Source organism: Equus przewalskii, chromosome 2 (assembly GCF_037783145.1).
Source record: "Equus przewalskii isolate Varuska chromosome 2, EquPr2, whole genome shotgun sequence".
In the NCBI taxonomy this organism is placed as follows: Eukaryota; Metazoa; Chordata; class Mammalia; order Perissodactyla; family Equidae; genus Equus; species Equus przewalskii.
The window spans coordinates 101,627,598-101,642,704 of NC_091832.1; the positions used below are offsets into that span (position 1 = coordinate 101,627,598).

General features: G+C 37.4%; 1 long non-coding RNA gene across 1 annotated transcript; it reads left to right on the plus strand.

Moving 5' to 3' along the window:
- The first annotated feature begins 4,092 nt into the window (after positions 1-4,092).
- On the plus strand, positions 4,093-14,890 carry LOC139078880 (uncharacterized). Its single transcript, XR_011532055.1, has 3 exons — positions 4,093-4,207; positions 14,199-14,279; positions 14,615-14,890. It is a non-coding gene; the product is annotated as an uncharacterized lncRNA (long non-coding RNA).
- The last annotated feature ends 217 nt before the right edge of the window (positions 14,891-15,107 follow it).

Sequence of the window (15,107 nt, forward strand, 5' to 3'; positions counted from 1 at the left end):
GCCATTTGGTACAATGCCTAAGCAGTTTAGAATGACCACAAAAAAGTTGCTAGGAATTGGCTAAGGATTTTTCATATTGCTTGTATAATATACTTTCCTGTAATATGTCCACACATACATATAGGTTTAATCTAAAATGTAAGTATAAGTTTCATATGAGTAAAAGTAATAATAACTTCTTTTAAAGTAGCCTATATTTTAGACTTTCTAGTAATTTCTGTAACTTTTCCCTCTAATTAGTTCATCTAGAGAAGATTTACTAGACTGATACTTTTTATCCTAGACATTTATAGTGTTTGAGCTGCTTCTGTGGTTTTTCCCCTTGTACACAACTTCAGGGTGGGCTCACAGATTCTCAATGGAGAGGGCAGAGCCTGGGTCTGGGAACTCCATTTTTATTAATCATTGTTTCTGGAACCATAGGGCTGCTTTAAACAATTGGAAGAAAATTGTGTTTCAAAACAGACCCTGCTGAAGAAAACGAATAGCCATATGCCAGCTTCATTCTTTTTCTTCCCATATCAGAATTGGTTCTCTGTGTAGGTGTCTGTTTGGATCAAATTATCTATGAACTACATTTGAAAAAATTTCTAGCTCTCCTGCAGCTGCGAGTACTGGTTATTTTACTTGAATTTGTAGATCTTTGATGTTTTCTGGCATGCATGATTTTGTAAAAAATTTATACACAGCCTGCATTTTTTTTCAAGTCCTAGACAATTCTGATTGAGCTGGTCTGATTAACATCAGTTTAGAAGTTTGAAGCCAACCCTTCACAACGCCACTTTTGAAAGGTGTCAGGATTTGTGGCACGGGAGATTACTTTTAAGGAAACTAAGCTTCTTTGTGTTTCCAGTTTGAAGATTAAGTGAGATTGTGTCTGTTAATTTGCAGAGCTTTAGAGACTGTGCAGACAGGATAGCAGAAACTAGGATATAAAAATTTTTAAAGCAATTTCATGTCACACTATTAAACTGGAATCTAACTGCAATGCTAGAAAATTTAGATGACAGTTTCATTTTTCTGGTTTAATTCATCCATTTCTCCTATTCATTTGATATAGGCCATAAAAATTAGTTTTGGAAAAATGCAAGAGAAAACATTAAAGGAGATCTCTGTTTTCATATCTTAGGAAGACATCCACTTCTAAGATGTTTTTCTGTGACTGTTTTTGAGAAGTAGCACCTGCAACACTGACATAGGACCCTTCCATCACGGCTGTGATCTGGCGCATCTGAATACACAGCTGAAATTAAAATGCCTGGTGAGTCTACTTTGAAAATCTCAGAAGCCAACTGGAGATCCTGTTGCTGGCAAACGGGCACATAATCAAAGCCAGGTTACCTTTTGTAAATCAGAAAATTAAAAATGACATGTCCTGGCTCTGCTGAGGGGTTTGGGGCTGCTCTTACTGGTAGTGGCAATTCATAATCATGCATCGGGGAGGGACAGAGCAAAGACAATTTTTATTAGCTATATTGCACATTTTCATTGTCTTTTAAATGTTTCAGAAATAACTTCTTTTAGGTGATGAAATTAAAAACGCCTCAAAATGTATAATTTGTTAATGATTTTTTAAAAGCTTTTTTATTTTGAGACAATTTTAGATTCACATGCAGTTGTAAGAAACGATACAGGGGCTGGCCTGGTGGTGCAGCGGTTAAGTGCGTGTGTATTGCTTCTTGGCGGGCCGGGGTTTGCCAGTTTGGATCCCTGGTGCGGACATGGCACTGCTTGGCACGCCATGCTGTGGTAGGCGTCCCATGTATAAAGTAGAGGAAGATGGGCACGGATGTTAGCTCAGGGCCAGTCTTCCTCAGCAAAAAGAGGAGGATTGGCAGTAGTTAGCTCAGGGCTAATCTTCCTCCAAAAAAAAAAAAGAAAGAAACAATACAGAGAGATCCATATACCCCTCACCTGGTTTTCCCCAATGGTAACATCTTGCGTAACTATAATGCAATATTATAACCAGGACATTGACATTGATATACTCCATCACCCTTCTTTAGATTCATCAGTTTTACATGGACTCGTTTGTGTGTATGTGTGTGTGTATTTAGGTCTATTTAATTTTATTACATGTGCAGATTTGTGTGATCACCATCACAGTCAAGATACAGAACAGTTCCATCGCAAGGATCCCTTGTGCTAGCTGTTAATTTTTAATGAAGGATGTACTCAGAAGATTTATTTGCCAATTTGAATTGCTTCTCTGAGGCTACGTTGTATCTAAAATAGTTCTAAAAGAACACTAAATGACTAAGAAGACAGAAGAAGTTAACCTTCACACTAATTCCAAGGATAGGCTAAAACTGTGGGAGCTGGGTCTGCCTGTGCAGCTCTCTGGGAATACAAACGATGAATTACCATGCTGACTTAGAAAGGAAAAACTGCTGAGCAGAGAGTGGGGAAAGATTTTAATGATATGTAGAGTAAAAAATAAGGCAGGGCTTAAGGACACAAGTTAGTAGGTCTTCTGTGCAGTTTTAACAAAAGGAAGTTAAAAATTATAGCTTCAGATTCTTTTGTGTAAAAGAGAAAAAAAGCTGTGTCAGCAAGAATAAAAAAAAATCGTTACTGGTCTGCGCTCTGTAAAAAGAGCTTTTCCCCCCTGGGAAAACAATAAAAAATTATGTGCCCCTGTATCAAATTTAGGACCACTTACCAAAATGGCTAGCTTGGCAGAGGCTGCTGCTTCGCTGAGAGCTCCATTGTACGATTCGCTTGTAGCTCAGCGTGAACTTTCCTCATAGACAATAGGCATTTGTGTTCACACATTTGGAAAATGAACTTACACAAACAAGTGCAATTTATACAGTTTCTTAAAACCATAAAACATTGACACTTTTAGACTAATGGGCTTTGGGCTACTCAAAATAAAGCTTTGTGTTCTTTTCTCCTGTCCTTTATATCTAGGGTAGTGAAGTCCATCTATAAAGTGAAAATTTTAAAAGCAGAAAAGTGTGAGAAGTGAATCATAAAAGCCAAATGCTGGATACTTTTTCCTTCTTTTGTCCCGTTGGAATTAAAGATATTCCTTTTGTTTGGAAGAGAATGTTGGTTTTGTTATAATATAATTAAAATTCTGCCCTTTTCCACTAATAGGTGGAAAAGACTATCTAAATACCACTAATTAAACTTCTTTTAGAATTACCATGTCATTGGTCAACTGCACTGAGGCTTGTCTTTGAAGACCTGGAATTTGCTGCTAGGTCTAGATGATAAAGATCTAGGAAAACAGATGAGCTTGAGATATATCAAGTAGGATGTTAATTCCTTAGAAAATCCTAGGAGGACTAAAGCATAAGAACCGGAGGCTCGAGGTCTTGCAGGTTTCACTTCCATTGAATTAGCTCTACCTCATTTCCTAAACTTGCCTCATCCCTCCACCACGGTTCTTACAGCCTCCACCTCTAAGCTCACTCGTTCCGTTGCCCTCGGCAGAAAGTTTATCAATGATAATAGTTGCTCCGCCCAATCTGGAGGGTATTATAATTTATATGTCTTCACAGACTTCAGATCTGCAGGACCTCTGTGGATGCTGGGCTCCTGAGGGTCTCCTCAGGCCTGGAACTTGGTTCCCAGGTTGAGCCCTGGGTCCTGCGCTCCTCCTTAGCTGTAATTCTTCCCTCCTTTTCCCTACATTGGCCCAGTTATAGGGACTGGTATTCCGCCCTGTTCCCTGCTTCTGAGAACTTTGTTCAGACTCCCAACCCAGAGGTTTAAGGAGCCCCATCTCCTTATTTTGCTCTTTTGGTTCTTCTCACCTGGGCTTGGAGCCTTGCTCTACATCCCATCATGGAACATGCTTTCTTCTTGGCAATTTCCCCCTTAAATATAATGAGACCACTTTCTAGTTCTCTATCTTTGTTCTTAAACGTTCTGAGAAAGAACCTTTTTTGAGAAGCTAATGGAAACTCCAGATTCTTTTCCAAGAATAATAAGTGTGTATATGCACACACGCACACATGCATATGCACACATGCTTACATGGAATTTTGTGTGCAATAAAAAGTACATATATCTATTGTTTTTATTAAAATTTCAAAAGATACATAGCACCCTGAGTTCCGCGTATGGAATTCACAGAAGTCTGTGGAACTCAACTCAATAATTCCTCTGTTTAGTCTCTGAATCTTCAGATGAAAAGTTGGGGCCCTGAGGAGGTTAGGAGTAGATCTTTCTTGATGGCTTGCCTAGGTTTATGATGGTAAGAGTAAGCCTTTGCTCAGAATGCTGAATGTTAGATGGTTGACTGTTAAAGGAATCAAAAGTCTATAAACTTGTTTTTCAGTACTAATATATCAATACTCACTTCACTTTCTTTTTTGGTGGGGGGGAAGATTAGCCCTGAGCTAAGTACTGCCCCTCACTTCACTTTCTTGATCATCCTTTCTCTCTTGAATCTTTGGTTTTAGATTTTGACTTTTCCCTATCCCTATTCTGTGTACATTGCTGGACTGATATTTGTGTGACCTCTTTGCTCTAGTCTCTCCAGTTACTTCTGTTTCTAGCAAAACTTCCCTCCTCACCAAAATTATCGTGGACTAGAAATTTATCCCAGATGGGACGGTAGCTTATCTGATAATGTATAAAAGCAGATCTTAATTATTTGAAAATGTGCGTTGGTGGACACTGTGACTCTCAGAACCAGACGGTGGGTATATTTAATATTTAATGAGTATCGTACATGTATGTTAGTCATCTTGGGCTGCCATAGCAAAATACCTTAGACAAGGTGGCTTAAACAACAGAAATTTATTTTCTCACAGTTTTGGAGGTTAGAATTCCAGGATCAGAGTGCCAACATGGTCAATTTGTGGTGAGTGTTCTGTTCCTAGCTTTCAGACAGTCATCTTCTTGCTGTGTCCCCACGCTGCAGAAAGAGAGAGATGGTAAGCTCTCTGGTGTTTCTTTTTATAAGGGCACTAATCCCACTATAAGGACCCCACCCTTATGACCTCATGTAAAGCAAATTATCTCCCAAAGGTCTTCAAATACATCACACTGGTAAGTTTAGGGCTTCAACATATGAATTTTAGGGGGACACAATTCAGTCCATAGCAGCATCTCTGAAAGAGGAATGTGGTGAAAGGCATATAGTGGCCAACTCTTCAAGAAAGAATGGTCCTCCAGCTGGAGCTTGTGTGCTAAGAAATGTAGGGGAAAAGAGGGACAGGTGAAAACAACGGAGGGGAGGAGAATAACAATGAAAGAAAACAGGATTTCTAGGAGTAGAATTTCCTTGGGTGCTCCTGTCTGTTTGAAGAATAAGCTTCATCAGAATCCAAAGTGGACAGTTTAGGGACCCAACTAGCGAATGTCCCTCTTCCTCCAGAGATGAAAAATGTATTTTGTTTTAGCAAAATGGCCCAGTGTTGGATTTAGGGTGAAAGGTAGAAGAGAAATTCTAAGCATTGGCGTTAAGGGCTATTGAACTAACAGAGAGTAGTGAAGACAAGTGATACCTGAAAAGGTTTGTTTAATGTTATAAACCTGGATCAATCTACCAAGATGGAATCTGCTTGTAATTTATGCCAGCAGGATATCCTTAGTGCCTAGGAATTACTTCCTGGATATCCTTATTCAGTGAATTTCCTTGAACTGCCTTTGTGTGAGTCTAGGACCTCACTGGATAGCAAAGGGAGTCTGTGCTGCTGTAAAGGAGAACTGAGTTTGAGTTGGGATGCTATCATTGTGATAACCTTTTTGCTTATTATCATGAAGGTATTGACAAAAAGTGATCTCAAGACAGTGGTAGACTAGAGAGCACACTGGGCTGACCCAAAATGAGATGCTCCATTGCATCTCAGAAGAATAGTCATAAATTCTGGTAGAATTCTATTGTTTTTCTTTTATGAATTTATTTTTTGTAGGATTGGGGAGGCACTGACCTAAGAATTGCACATCAGGGGCGCTGACTTTCAGACAGTGTCTCCACCACTGGGGAGGTAGTGGTTTAGAGCATGAACCTTAGTGTCTGACAGTTCAGGAATGAATCTGGGCTCTGCCATTTATGGGCTATTGTCACCTTGAGCAAGTTACATGAACTTTTCTAACTAAGCCTCAGTTTCCTAACTTTTCACTTGTGAGGATTGGCTGAGATAACGTAAAGAAAAAGCTGAGTATAGAACTTGGCAATCGCAAAGCTCTGTAATGATAGCTGTTATCAGATTAATAATTCAGCAATGCAGTGATTGACCACTCATGCTTGGAAAGAGTTTAAAAATCACTTTCAAGCTCAGTTTTATTCCACAAACTACATCGCTCATTTGTGATAGCTAACTCTCCCTTTCCTCCTACTAATGGTTATCCATGACTCTTGACTCTACTTCCCCGAAGGCCTAGGAACAAAAGTAGATATGCGCAGCTTTCCTCTCTTTTTCTGTACAGAAATACAGATTCCTGTAAAATTCAAAAAGCACCTGAAATGAGATTTGAATGAGAAACAGCAGCATAATTCACCACTTTGGGAACAATTAACTGATTTTGGTTAAGTATTCTTTTAATTAGACCTGAACATGAAGACCAGGGATATTTTTGTGTGAAATCCTAAACTGACTCAAGATGGAGTCAATTCATTAGGTTTCATTTATTCAGTCTATTTAATTCCCATTTAAAGAAGGGTGTCTGATCTAAATTGGGTTCAGTTATTTGAGTTGTTGCTCAGATCAGGGATTTCAGGCATGAATTGAGAAATATTTCTATATATTAATATATTGAGAAATTCATGTCTGATGAAACAGTATCTCACACAGAACGAATTAAAATCCAATATCTTGCAGGGGAAGATTCCTACCTGGCTCCATGCAGAAAGCCTGTGCATTTAATGGAACATTTGGATAAAAGTAGTAAAGTAGGATTTTACTCTGAGGGGATGAAATAGCCATGGCAGCCATTTCTAATGGTGGGTATTATGACCGAATCTGGTACAGTAGCCAGACCACAAGAGAGGCAAAAATGTTCGACTGTGAATAAGGAAGGATAGTTCTGTTTCACTCTATCCTTTTCCTATTACTTTCTCCCATCCAGATGTGCGGCCTCAGATCAAAATTCTACTTCTATTATACTGTATATGAATCTAATGAGACTCAATAGCTCCATTATGCATTATTTTCTCAACATCTGTTAGCCGCAGTTCCTGAACTTAACTTTAAAGCTTTCTCCTTTGCTATTAAAGTCCTATTCATTTGCAATTTTTTCATAACCCAATAAAACCACCCTTTTGCAGCCCAAGTTTAAGGTACTTGTTTGCTTGCCTGAGGCTGACTGTGCAGACAAGCTGTAAGTGTTAACAGGTTATTCTAGATTCTGGATTCATAGTAAAAGTGTTAACACTCTGGATTCATTGTAATCGCCTAAAAACACTAGATGGCACAGGAGAGGTATAAATGGACCAAGGAAAACCCAGCCTTCACACTTTATGTGTTTTTAAAGAATTCTTAGGGTTAAAAAGAGCAACATTTTAGAATACTCTTATATGTACTTTTCTATTAACTTTCCTATTGTTGTTTTAAACTTTATCCTTGGGGTTTTTCAAAACTGGGTGATGTAAGGTAAAATTCTCCTTTCTAGCTTGAAAACAAATACTTAAAAAAATTCTTGGTTGAGTAGTGCTGTTGTTTCTTTAATTAATCATATAAAACACACATATACATACTATATATGTATAATAATACATACATACTATATGTGTATTATATGTATTTGTTTGTATATGTGCGTGTTATTTTTATGATGAATTAAACTTGTGCTGTTCCAGGAAACTTAGAGATAGTGCACACCATGGTGTGTGTAAATGTGCATGTGACTGTATTTATCATTTTAATTATGTGACTAAATAAATAGAGCTGAATTATGAGAAATACTTCCTAAGAAAAAACATCTACACATAGAAATTAGTGTTATGTAATTTCTATTTTTTTCTCAGTTTTTGGTGAGTACATGTATTCCGGGAAGTTCCTTGTATATTGTGTTTATTAAGCATGAGGTTAATTTATTATTTTCTTTAATGGAAAAATGATAAGATGTGAACGGGAAAGTATATTAAGCAAATACTATAAATTGGGACTCAAAGCTAGTACTGATTACAGCAAGAGTACCATTAGCGTTAATTATAAAAAGTTCTACTCATTCATAGGGAGAATGATACATGTAAACCGTGGTTTAATCAATGGCTTGCCATTTAACAATTGCTCCGATTTAGTGGAGGAAAACTATAAAAAGGAAGCTTACAGTTGGCCATGCTAAAAAAAAAATTTGTACAGAGATAGCTGGCGTGACTATCAAAGAGCGAATAGATTCTCATTTAAAAAAAATACATCTAGATTATTTGAGTTTTTTTGAAAGATTTTTGGGCAATTACTGATAACTTAAAACCTATAGAAGCTGTTTTAACATGTTCTTCCCTAAGCTTTTCCACAGGCTGATTGAGTTCACTGGAACAAAATATTGTTTCCTTATCTGCAATGTGGGGAATATAACACCCACCTTGAAGGGTTGTTTTGAAAATTAGAGATAACACATGTAAATGTATATAAAGTTAAATAGCGTCAGGCTTTGCAGGTTAACAACTTTGTTGATAAATTAGGTCATTGAGAAAGAAACAAAACTAACCAGAAAGACAGAACCACAATATCATTGCCAATCAAAATTTTAAAAAAAGATGTAGAGAGTCCACTATTTCTCATAGTCATCTGTAAAGAATTGATCTGCAATTACTTTAAACTTTTCTGTATTTTATTTTGGGAGATATGACTGCACAATACATCATTCAATCATATGCAACAGTTATCCTTATGTCTAAAAAAGTGATAGTTATTAAATATTTTGGGTAGAGGCAACTTACTATATTGAAGAGAGCAGGAGTTTAGGGTTTCACAAGCATGGGTTCAAATTCTGGTCCCACCACTTATTAACTAAGCAACTTTGAATACTTAATTCTCAAGGTCTTATTTTCTTGATTGTAACATGGGATTAATACTGTCTCATCATACAATGTTCCTGTTGGTTAAGTAGGATTTCTCAACCTCAGCACCTCAGCACCATTGACATTTGGAGCTGAACAATTCTTTGTTGTGGGGGTCTGTCCTATGCATCGTAAGATGTTCAGCAACGTTCCTGGATTCTACACACTGGATGCCAGTAGCGCCTCTCGAATAGTTGTGACAACCAAAAGTGTCTCTAGACATTGCCAACTGTCCCCTGAAGGGCAAAACTGCCCCCTAGTTGAAAACCACCGGTCTGTAATACACTGCGCATGAAACTGAGTGAACACTTGAAGAATAACTATTATTACTTTTTAGCTCAGTAATCAGTGATAAGCTTTGACATTAAAGACCTCATTAGAAATTGCCAGAGTTATTGGGGCCAGCCCTGTGGCTGAGTGGTTAAGTTCATGCGCTCCGCTTTGGTGACCCAGGGTTTCACCAGTTTGGATCCTGGGCGTGGACATGGCACCACTCATCAGGCCACACTGAGGTGGCGTCCCACATGTCACAACTAGAGGGACCCGCAACTAAAATATACAACTATGTACTGGAGGGATTTGGGGAGAAAAAGCAGGAAAAAAATTTAAAAACCCCCCACAAAACCCAAAAACAAACAAACAAAAACAAATTTAAAGAAATTGCCAGAGTTATCTCAAATTGTCTAATTTAGGGACCTTTATTTGAGATAGGAACCCAATAAGAATATTTTCATAAAGTTACTGGTTATACTTGTGGGTTAACTCAATGAGTCAATCCATTCAATCATACTTTAAATCAACTAATTACAAACTGTAGATGGTGTTAAATAATCACTAGGGGCAAAATTATAGTAAATGTCACTTTTATGGAGCCAAATTCTTGAAGGACACATATTAAATTAAAGGCCCTCTTTGTGGGCCTATCAACAGGATGCTGAGCAACAAGGAACCCAGAAGTACTCTTTATGTCTCTGATTATATGGCAATCACTCATCAGGTAATTACTTATTGCACTCTAATTTCAAGCACTGTATTAAGCCCTTGGGAATCACTGCCATTCATTAAGGAGTCTGATGGGGAAGATAGACAAATAAACCAATAATTCAGTGAGATATAAAATATGGACTGCAATTTTTGGAGGGTCTCTGAATCCATTGGGAAAGTAAGGGAAAACTTCATAGAGGAGGTAAAATCCGAGCTAAATGGTGAAAGTGGAGAAAATTAAGCAGTGTGGGAGTTGGGAGGAATGGATATTCTGTTTTATACTAGCATGTCAGTAAGGTGTAGAGAATATGGTGTATTTTACTTCCTTCAAGAATATCAATATATTAGGTGACAGATGTGATTGAAGGGTCAGGTAGTCAGTTCATGAAATACCTCATACACACACTAAGGAGTTTGGAGTTTATCATGAAAGCTATGGTACCCATTAAATCATTATAAACTGAGGTATGACTTCATTTCATTTGAATTTTAGATCACTCTGGTGTCAAACATAGAAAGGACTGGAGGGGAAAAGCAATATAGAAACAGGGAAACTACTTAGAGGATATTGCAGTAATCTAGATAAAAAATGAAGAAGGCTCGTAACTAAGATAATGATAAGAATAGAAGGCAGCACCAAAAAACACTTAGCAGGTAAACTTGAGAGGAATTATTTACTGATTGTGTGGGGGGAATGAGGAAAACATATTGTACTTACAATGATGACGACTCTTCTGATTTGGGTGATTAGAGAATGGTGATTGTAATTTCAGAAATAGAAGGGAAATAAAAGGGAAGATGCTGGACTTGTAGTGGTGGAGGAGTACAGGGGAAGAGAGATGTTGAGTTCAGTCTTGACCATTTTGAGTATGAGTTGCCAGTGGGACATTTGAGTGGAGAGTCTAATCAATAGTTAGATGGCAGAGCTGTAGAACTAAGGGATGAAGTTGGCCTGGAGATAGAGATATAGGAATTTTCAGGATATAGATAGTAATGGGTGAGTTCCGCCAAAGAATCCAGACCAAGACTTGTACTGAATACAAGTATTAATGGGCACTAATGAGAATGATGGCCATAGAAGACAGCAGATATCCATGAAAGAGTAGAGTCAGAGAACCCAAAAGGAGGAAATAGTTGCAAGAGAGTATAAGTGAAAGAATGCCCATTGAATTGAAGCCATTTATGTTTGTTAGGGCAGTTTGCATGAGAGATCATAGTAGGGTTAAGAGTGGTGGTGGGGGATCTGGGGGAAAAATATGGATAGTGTTTTTCAACAATTTTTATTTCGAGTACCTTCAGTTGGGGTTATTCCTTTTCTAGCTTCCACATGCTCCATCACTTTCCTACTGTCTCTAGGAGAAGGTAGGAAATGGGGTCAGAGACTTTAGGTCTCAGTGAGGTGAAATAATAAATATATATAGTGTTAGGAGACAGAGAGAGGGAAGAGCAGGCCGTGCATTTTGGTAATGTCTAATACTAACATCTGATAGAATAATTGTTTGAGTGTTGACTGGAACTAATATCAGGCACAAGAATACTGCCTAAATAGAAGTCAGGAATTTGAAGATCTGTGTAGTAGTGGCTATGTCAAACAAAACAGGCTGGTAAACTCTCAAGAGGTCAGTTTAGAAGAAGTTTCTAGAGAATTAAAGAATAATATGTTTTATTGTTCATAATTTAAACACTTTATCATAAGCAGTGTTGTGTGTATGTGTGTGGTCAGTTTTAATCTGTATAGTGGAGGTGGAATGCGGGTAGTTAAAATTTAAAATAACCTAATACAGAATATGCATGCTGGGCCGGGAGCGGGGGGTGAGGGTTTGGCCAGCACTTGAAAAGCTGTAACTGCATCCTCACACTTTGGAAGTGTCTAATCCAAGCTTTCAGCTCTCTTCATCTCAGAACTCCACCAGATGCCACGGTAATGAGAGCACTGGATGTAGAAATGTTTTTTCATTGGTAAAATTAGTTATATTCAAGATGTGTATCTGTGATTGGCTAGGTATATTGGGCTGGGGCTCCTGCATGGGCAGGATTTCAGAACATAGTAGACTTGATAGCCTATATCCCTTGAGAATGACTCTCAGTTTAGGACCCCAAACCCATCTGGTGTGAGTGCACTCATCCAAGGGTTTTTCTTTTCACCTGACTCCTACTGCAGTAGCTGAGTCCTGCCTCTAGGATGTTGCTTTTCTGCTGTGTATTAACCTTTTATGAAGGATACTGTTGAATACCTGAAACTGTAGAGAGCTGCTACCTCATTGAGCCTGTAGAACTAGTTGCATTAGTATTTTTGTGGCTTCCTAATGTTAAAAGTGTGTGCATGGCAGGATTTGGTCTGAAACGTTCATTCATAGCATTATTATACTCAGCATCAAGGCTGAGATATTAGGAGAACTATTAAAGCTACCGATACTCATCCAAAATAACTCAATAATTGTGAATTACCAAACGAGGTCAGTTTGCAGCCATCTGATACTCATTCCTCTGAATGGGACACTACAAAAATGCTTATTCCTTCAGGTACCTGAGAAAATTTTGACAAGTCAGTGATTGAGCTTTGATTTCCTTATCTAATAGGTCAAAAATAACATTCACCTCATGAATAATAATAGCTAATATTTTCTGAACACTGTTCTGAGAATTTACATCTATACATTTGCATTTAATCACCACACCACCTTCTGAAGTAGTTAAAACTACTATGCCCGTATTTTTGATTAGAAAATTGAGGCACAGTGAGGTTAAGAAACTTATGTGTTCGAGATCACACAGCTAGTAAATAACAGGCCTGACATTATGACCTCAGGTAGTCTGGTTCTAGAGTCCAAGCTCTTAAACACAACCCTCTATTAACTCCCTAGGTTAAATGAGATAATTTATGTGAGAAATATTAAAGTATCCATCGCTAGATAGACACTCAAATATTGGGCAAATATGAATTGGTCCTAGAATGATTCAACCTTCATGTATACTTATATACTTGTTTTGTTATAGTGGACATGCATGTGTGAATTAGTCACAGCATTCATGTACAATATGTAAGTCTGGTACTAGGAAATCACTCAGATAAACTTAACAAAGAAAATATACTTATCAAATAATGAAGTGAATACTTCCTGATTATGCTACAGTGTGCAACTTTACCATGCATGTGTTACATCCACATTTTACTCTGGTTTTATTATTTTTAATAGATCCACTTTTATTATTTTTAATAGATGCAGTAAAACTTTATTCTTGAACACAGTATTTCCACAGTTGAAAAATTCTTCAAGGATTTTAATAAAACTTCCTCACTCAGCAATGATTTTTGTTCCAAAAAATTTTCCAGATCTATTAAGAAAAAAAGTCAACTTACCTTTTAGTCAGAACGTCCTATAAAGCAATCCTGACTTTTCCACTAATTGTCGATCAGACCTTGAAAAGTATAATTGGAGACAAGGTTATTTTTTTCTGTATGCTACCTTCACATACTAATTTTTGCTGACTGAAGTATTTTCTTGGCTAGGTTTCATTGGAACTAGGCAAGAGATTAAAGAGCTTGCTTTTCTTTTCTTTCTTTCTTTTTTTTTTTTGCATGAAGAGAAAATACAATGGATTTTTTTCCCAGGTACGTATCAGCTTTGGATAAGTCTTCTGAGATCAAGAACTCTACAAAGGAAGTTAAAACATTGCTTCTGAGTTTTAGAGTTTCTACAAATGTGTTCAGTTCACCTAATAGCATCTCAATAGAGTAGCCAGAGGAATATGGAGGAGAAATAAGCTTTCATTCCGAGTTTTAGAGGCAGGAGGAGAGAATGTTTGTGCCATGTGTTCACTCTTTGGAAAGCAGAGGATGGTCTGTTTGTTGTTAATATTAACATGAATTAATGTTGCTTACTTCCCATCGGAGCCCTCATGATGTAAAGACAGGGTGGGCCAAACTTAGTCCCAAGAAAGATGGGTAAATACTCCAGAGGAGCTATAGACCCAGCATTTGAAAAATGTAAACAGGGATGGAACAGCAAAGCCCATAAGAACGAGGGAGCCTTTCTTTCACCTCTGCCAATGTGCAGTCCAGTTGTGGTGCTTTCTGTGTGGAGAAACACAGAGAGGGAAAATCTTTAATAAGCAGAGCGGATGGGTTTTCTGTGTAAATTGAAGTGATGTGCTATTTTTCTTTTAAATAAAGCATTAAATAAATGTATCATGTTTGTCTCAGTTTATAAAATAGGATTTTAAAAACAAGTTTTTCCTCCTTATGCAGGAATTTGTTGTGTTAAATTCTGTAAACTAAGAAAACGAACAGATCTTCAACAAAGTAGTCATTTGAAGACCCAAAATCTAGGTAGGTTAAAAGTGTAGAAAGGAAAATAAGCAGTAACTTTAACAGTATTTACTGTCATAATGATAGCTAACATTTATGATTATACTTCCTATACATTAGGTATTTTTTGTAACTTTCCAGGAGTTATTTCCTTCAATCAAAGCAACCATATTAATGTCCTTCTCACTTTACATCTGAGGAAGCTGAAGATATTAGGGTTACCTTTCCCAGACTTCATACCTAACTGGTAGAGTTGGGACTTAACCGAATACACATAATACCACTTTCCCTTTAGATACTCTTCTATTCTGAACAAGTATTGGGCACTTTAGTGAACTTTTTCTATGTTCTTCCAGAGGATGCGGAACAGATGACTCCACTTCAGCAGTTTTAGTATCTGAGGAAGACCGAATGCGCTGCACTTGTATTAGAAGCTGGTCACTAAATTTCTATGGCCTGTGTAATGTATTAACTAGAAACTCAACTTACCAAATGTATTTGGTAAAGAAATACATAATAAAGAAATCCTCCTTGTTGGAGTATTATTATGAATTCTTAAATCAAGTCATTTTGGGATTGAGGCAGATTGTATAACTATGCCTATTGAGCAATAAAACTCTCAATAAACTCTGCATGTGATATATGTGAGTAGTTACTAGGGCTTTGAAAAGTGTTTCTTCAAAAGGTTCAAGAGTTAAGGTGGACTGGTGGATGGAAAGAATGGGTTATGAGTGGTCATATGATATGCTCTTGGGCTTTTTGGACTATTGAGAGTCATAGCTCCCTTTTGTTCAGAGATTTTTATCTTTCTTACTTCAGATAGAGTGAAAACCTCTCTTTAGACTGACA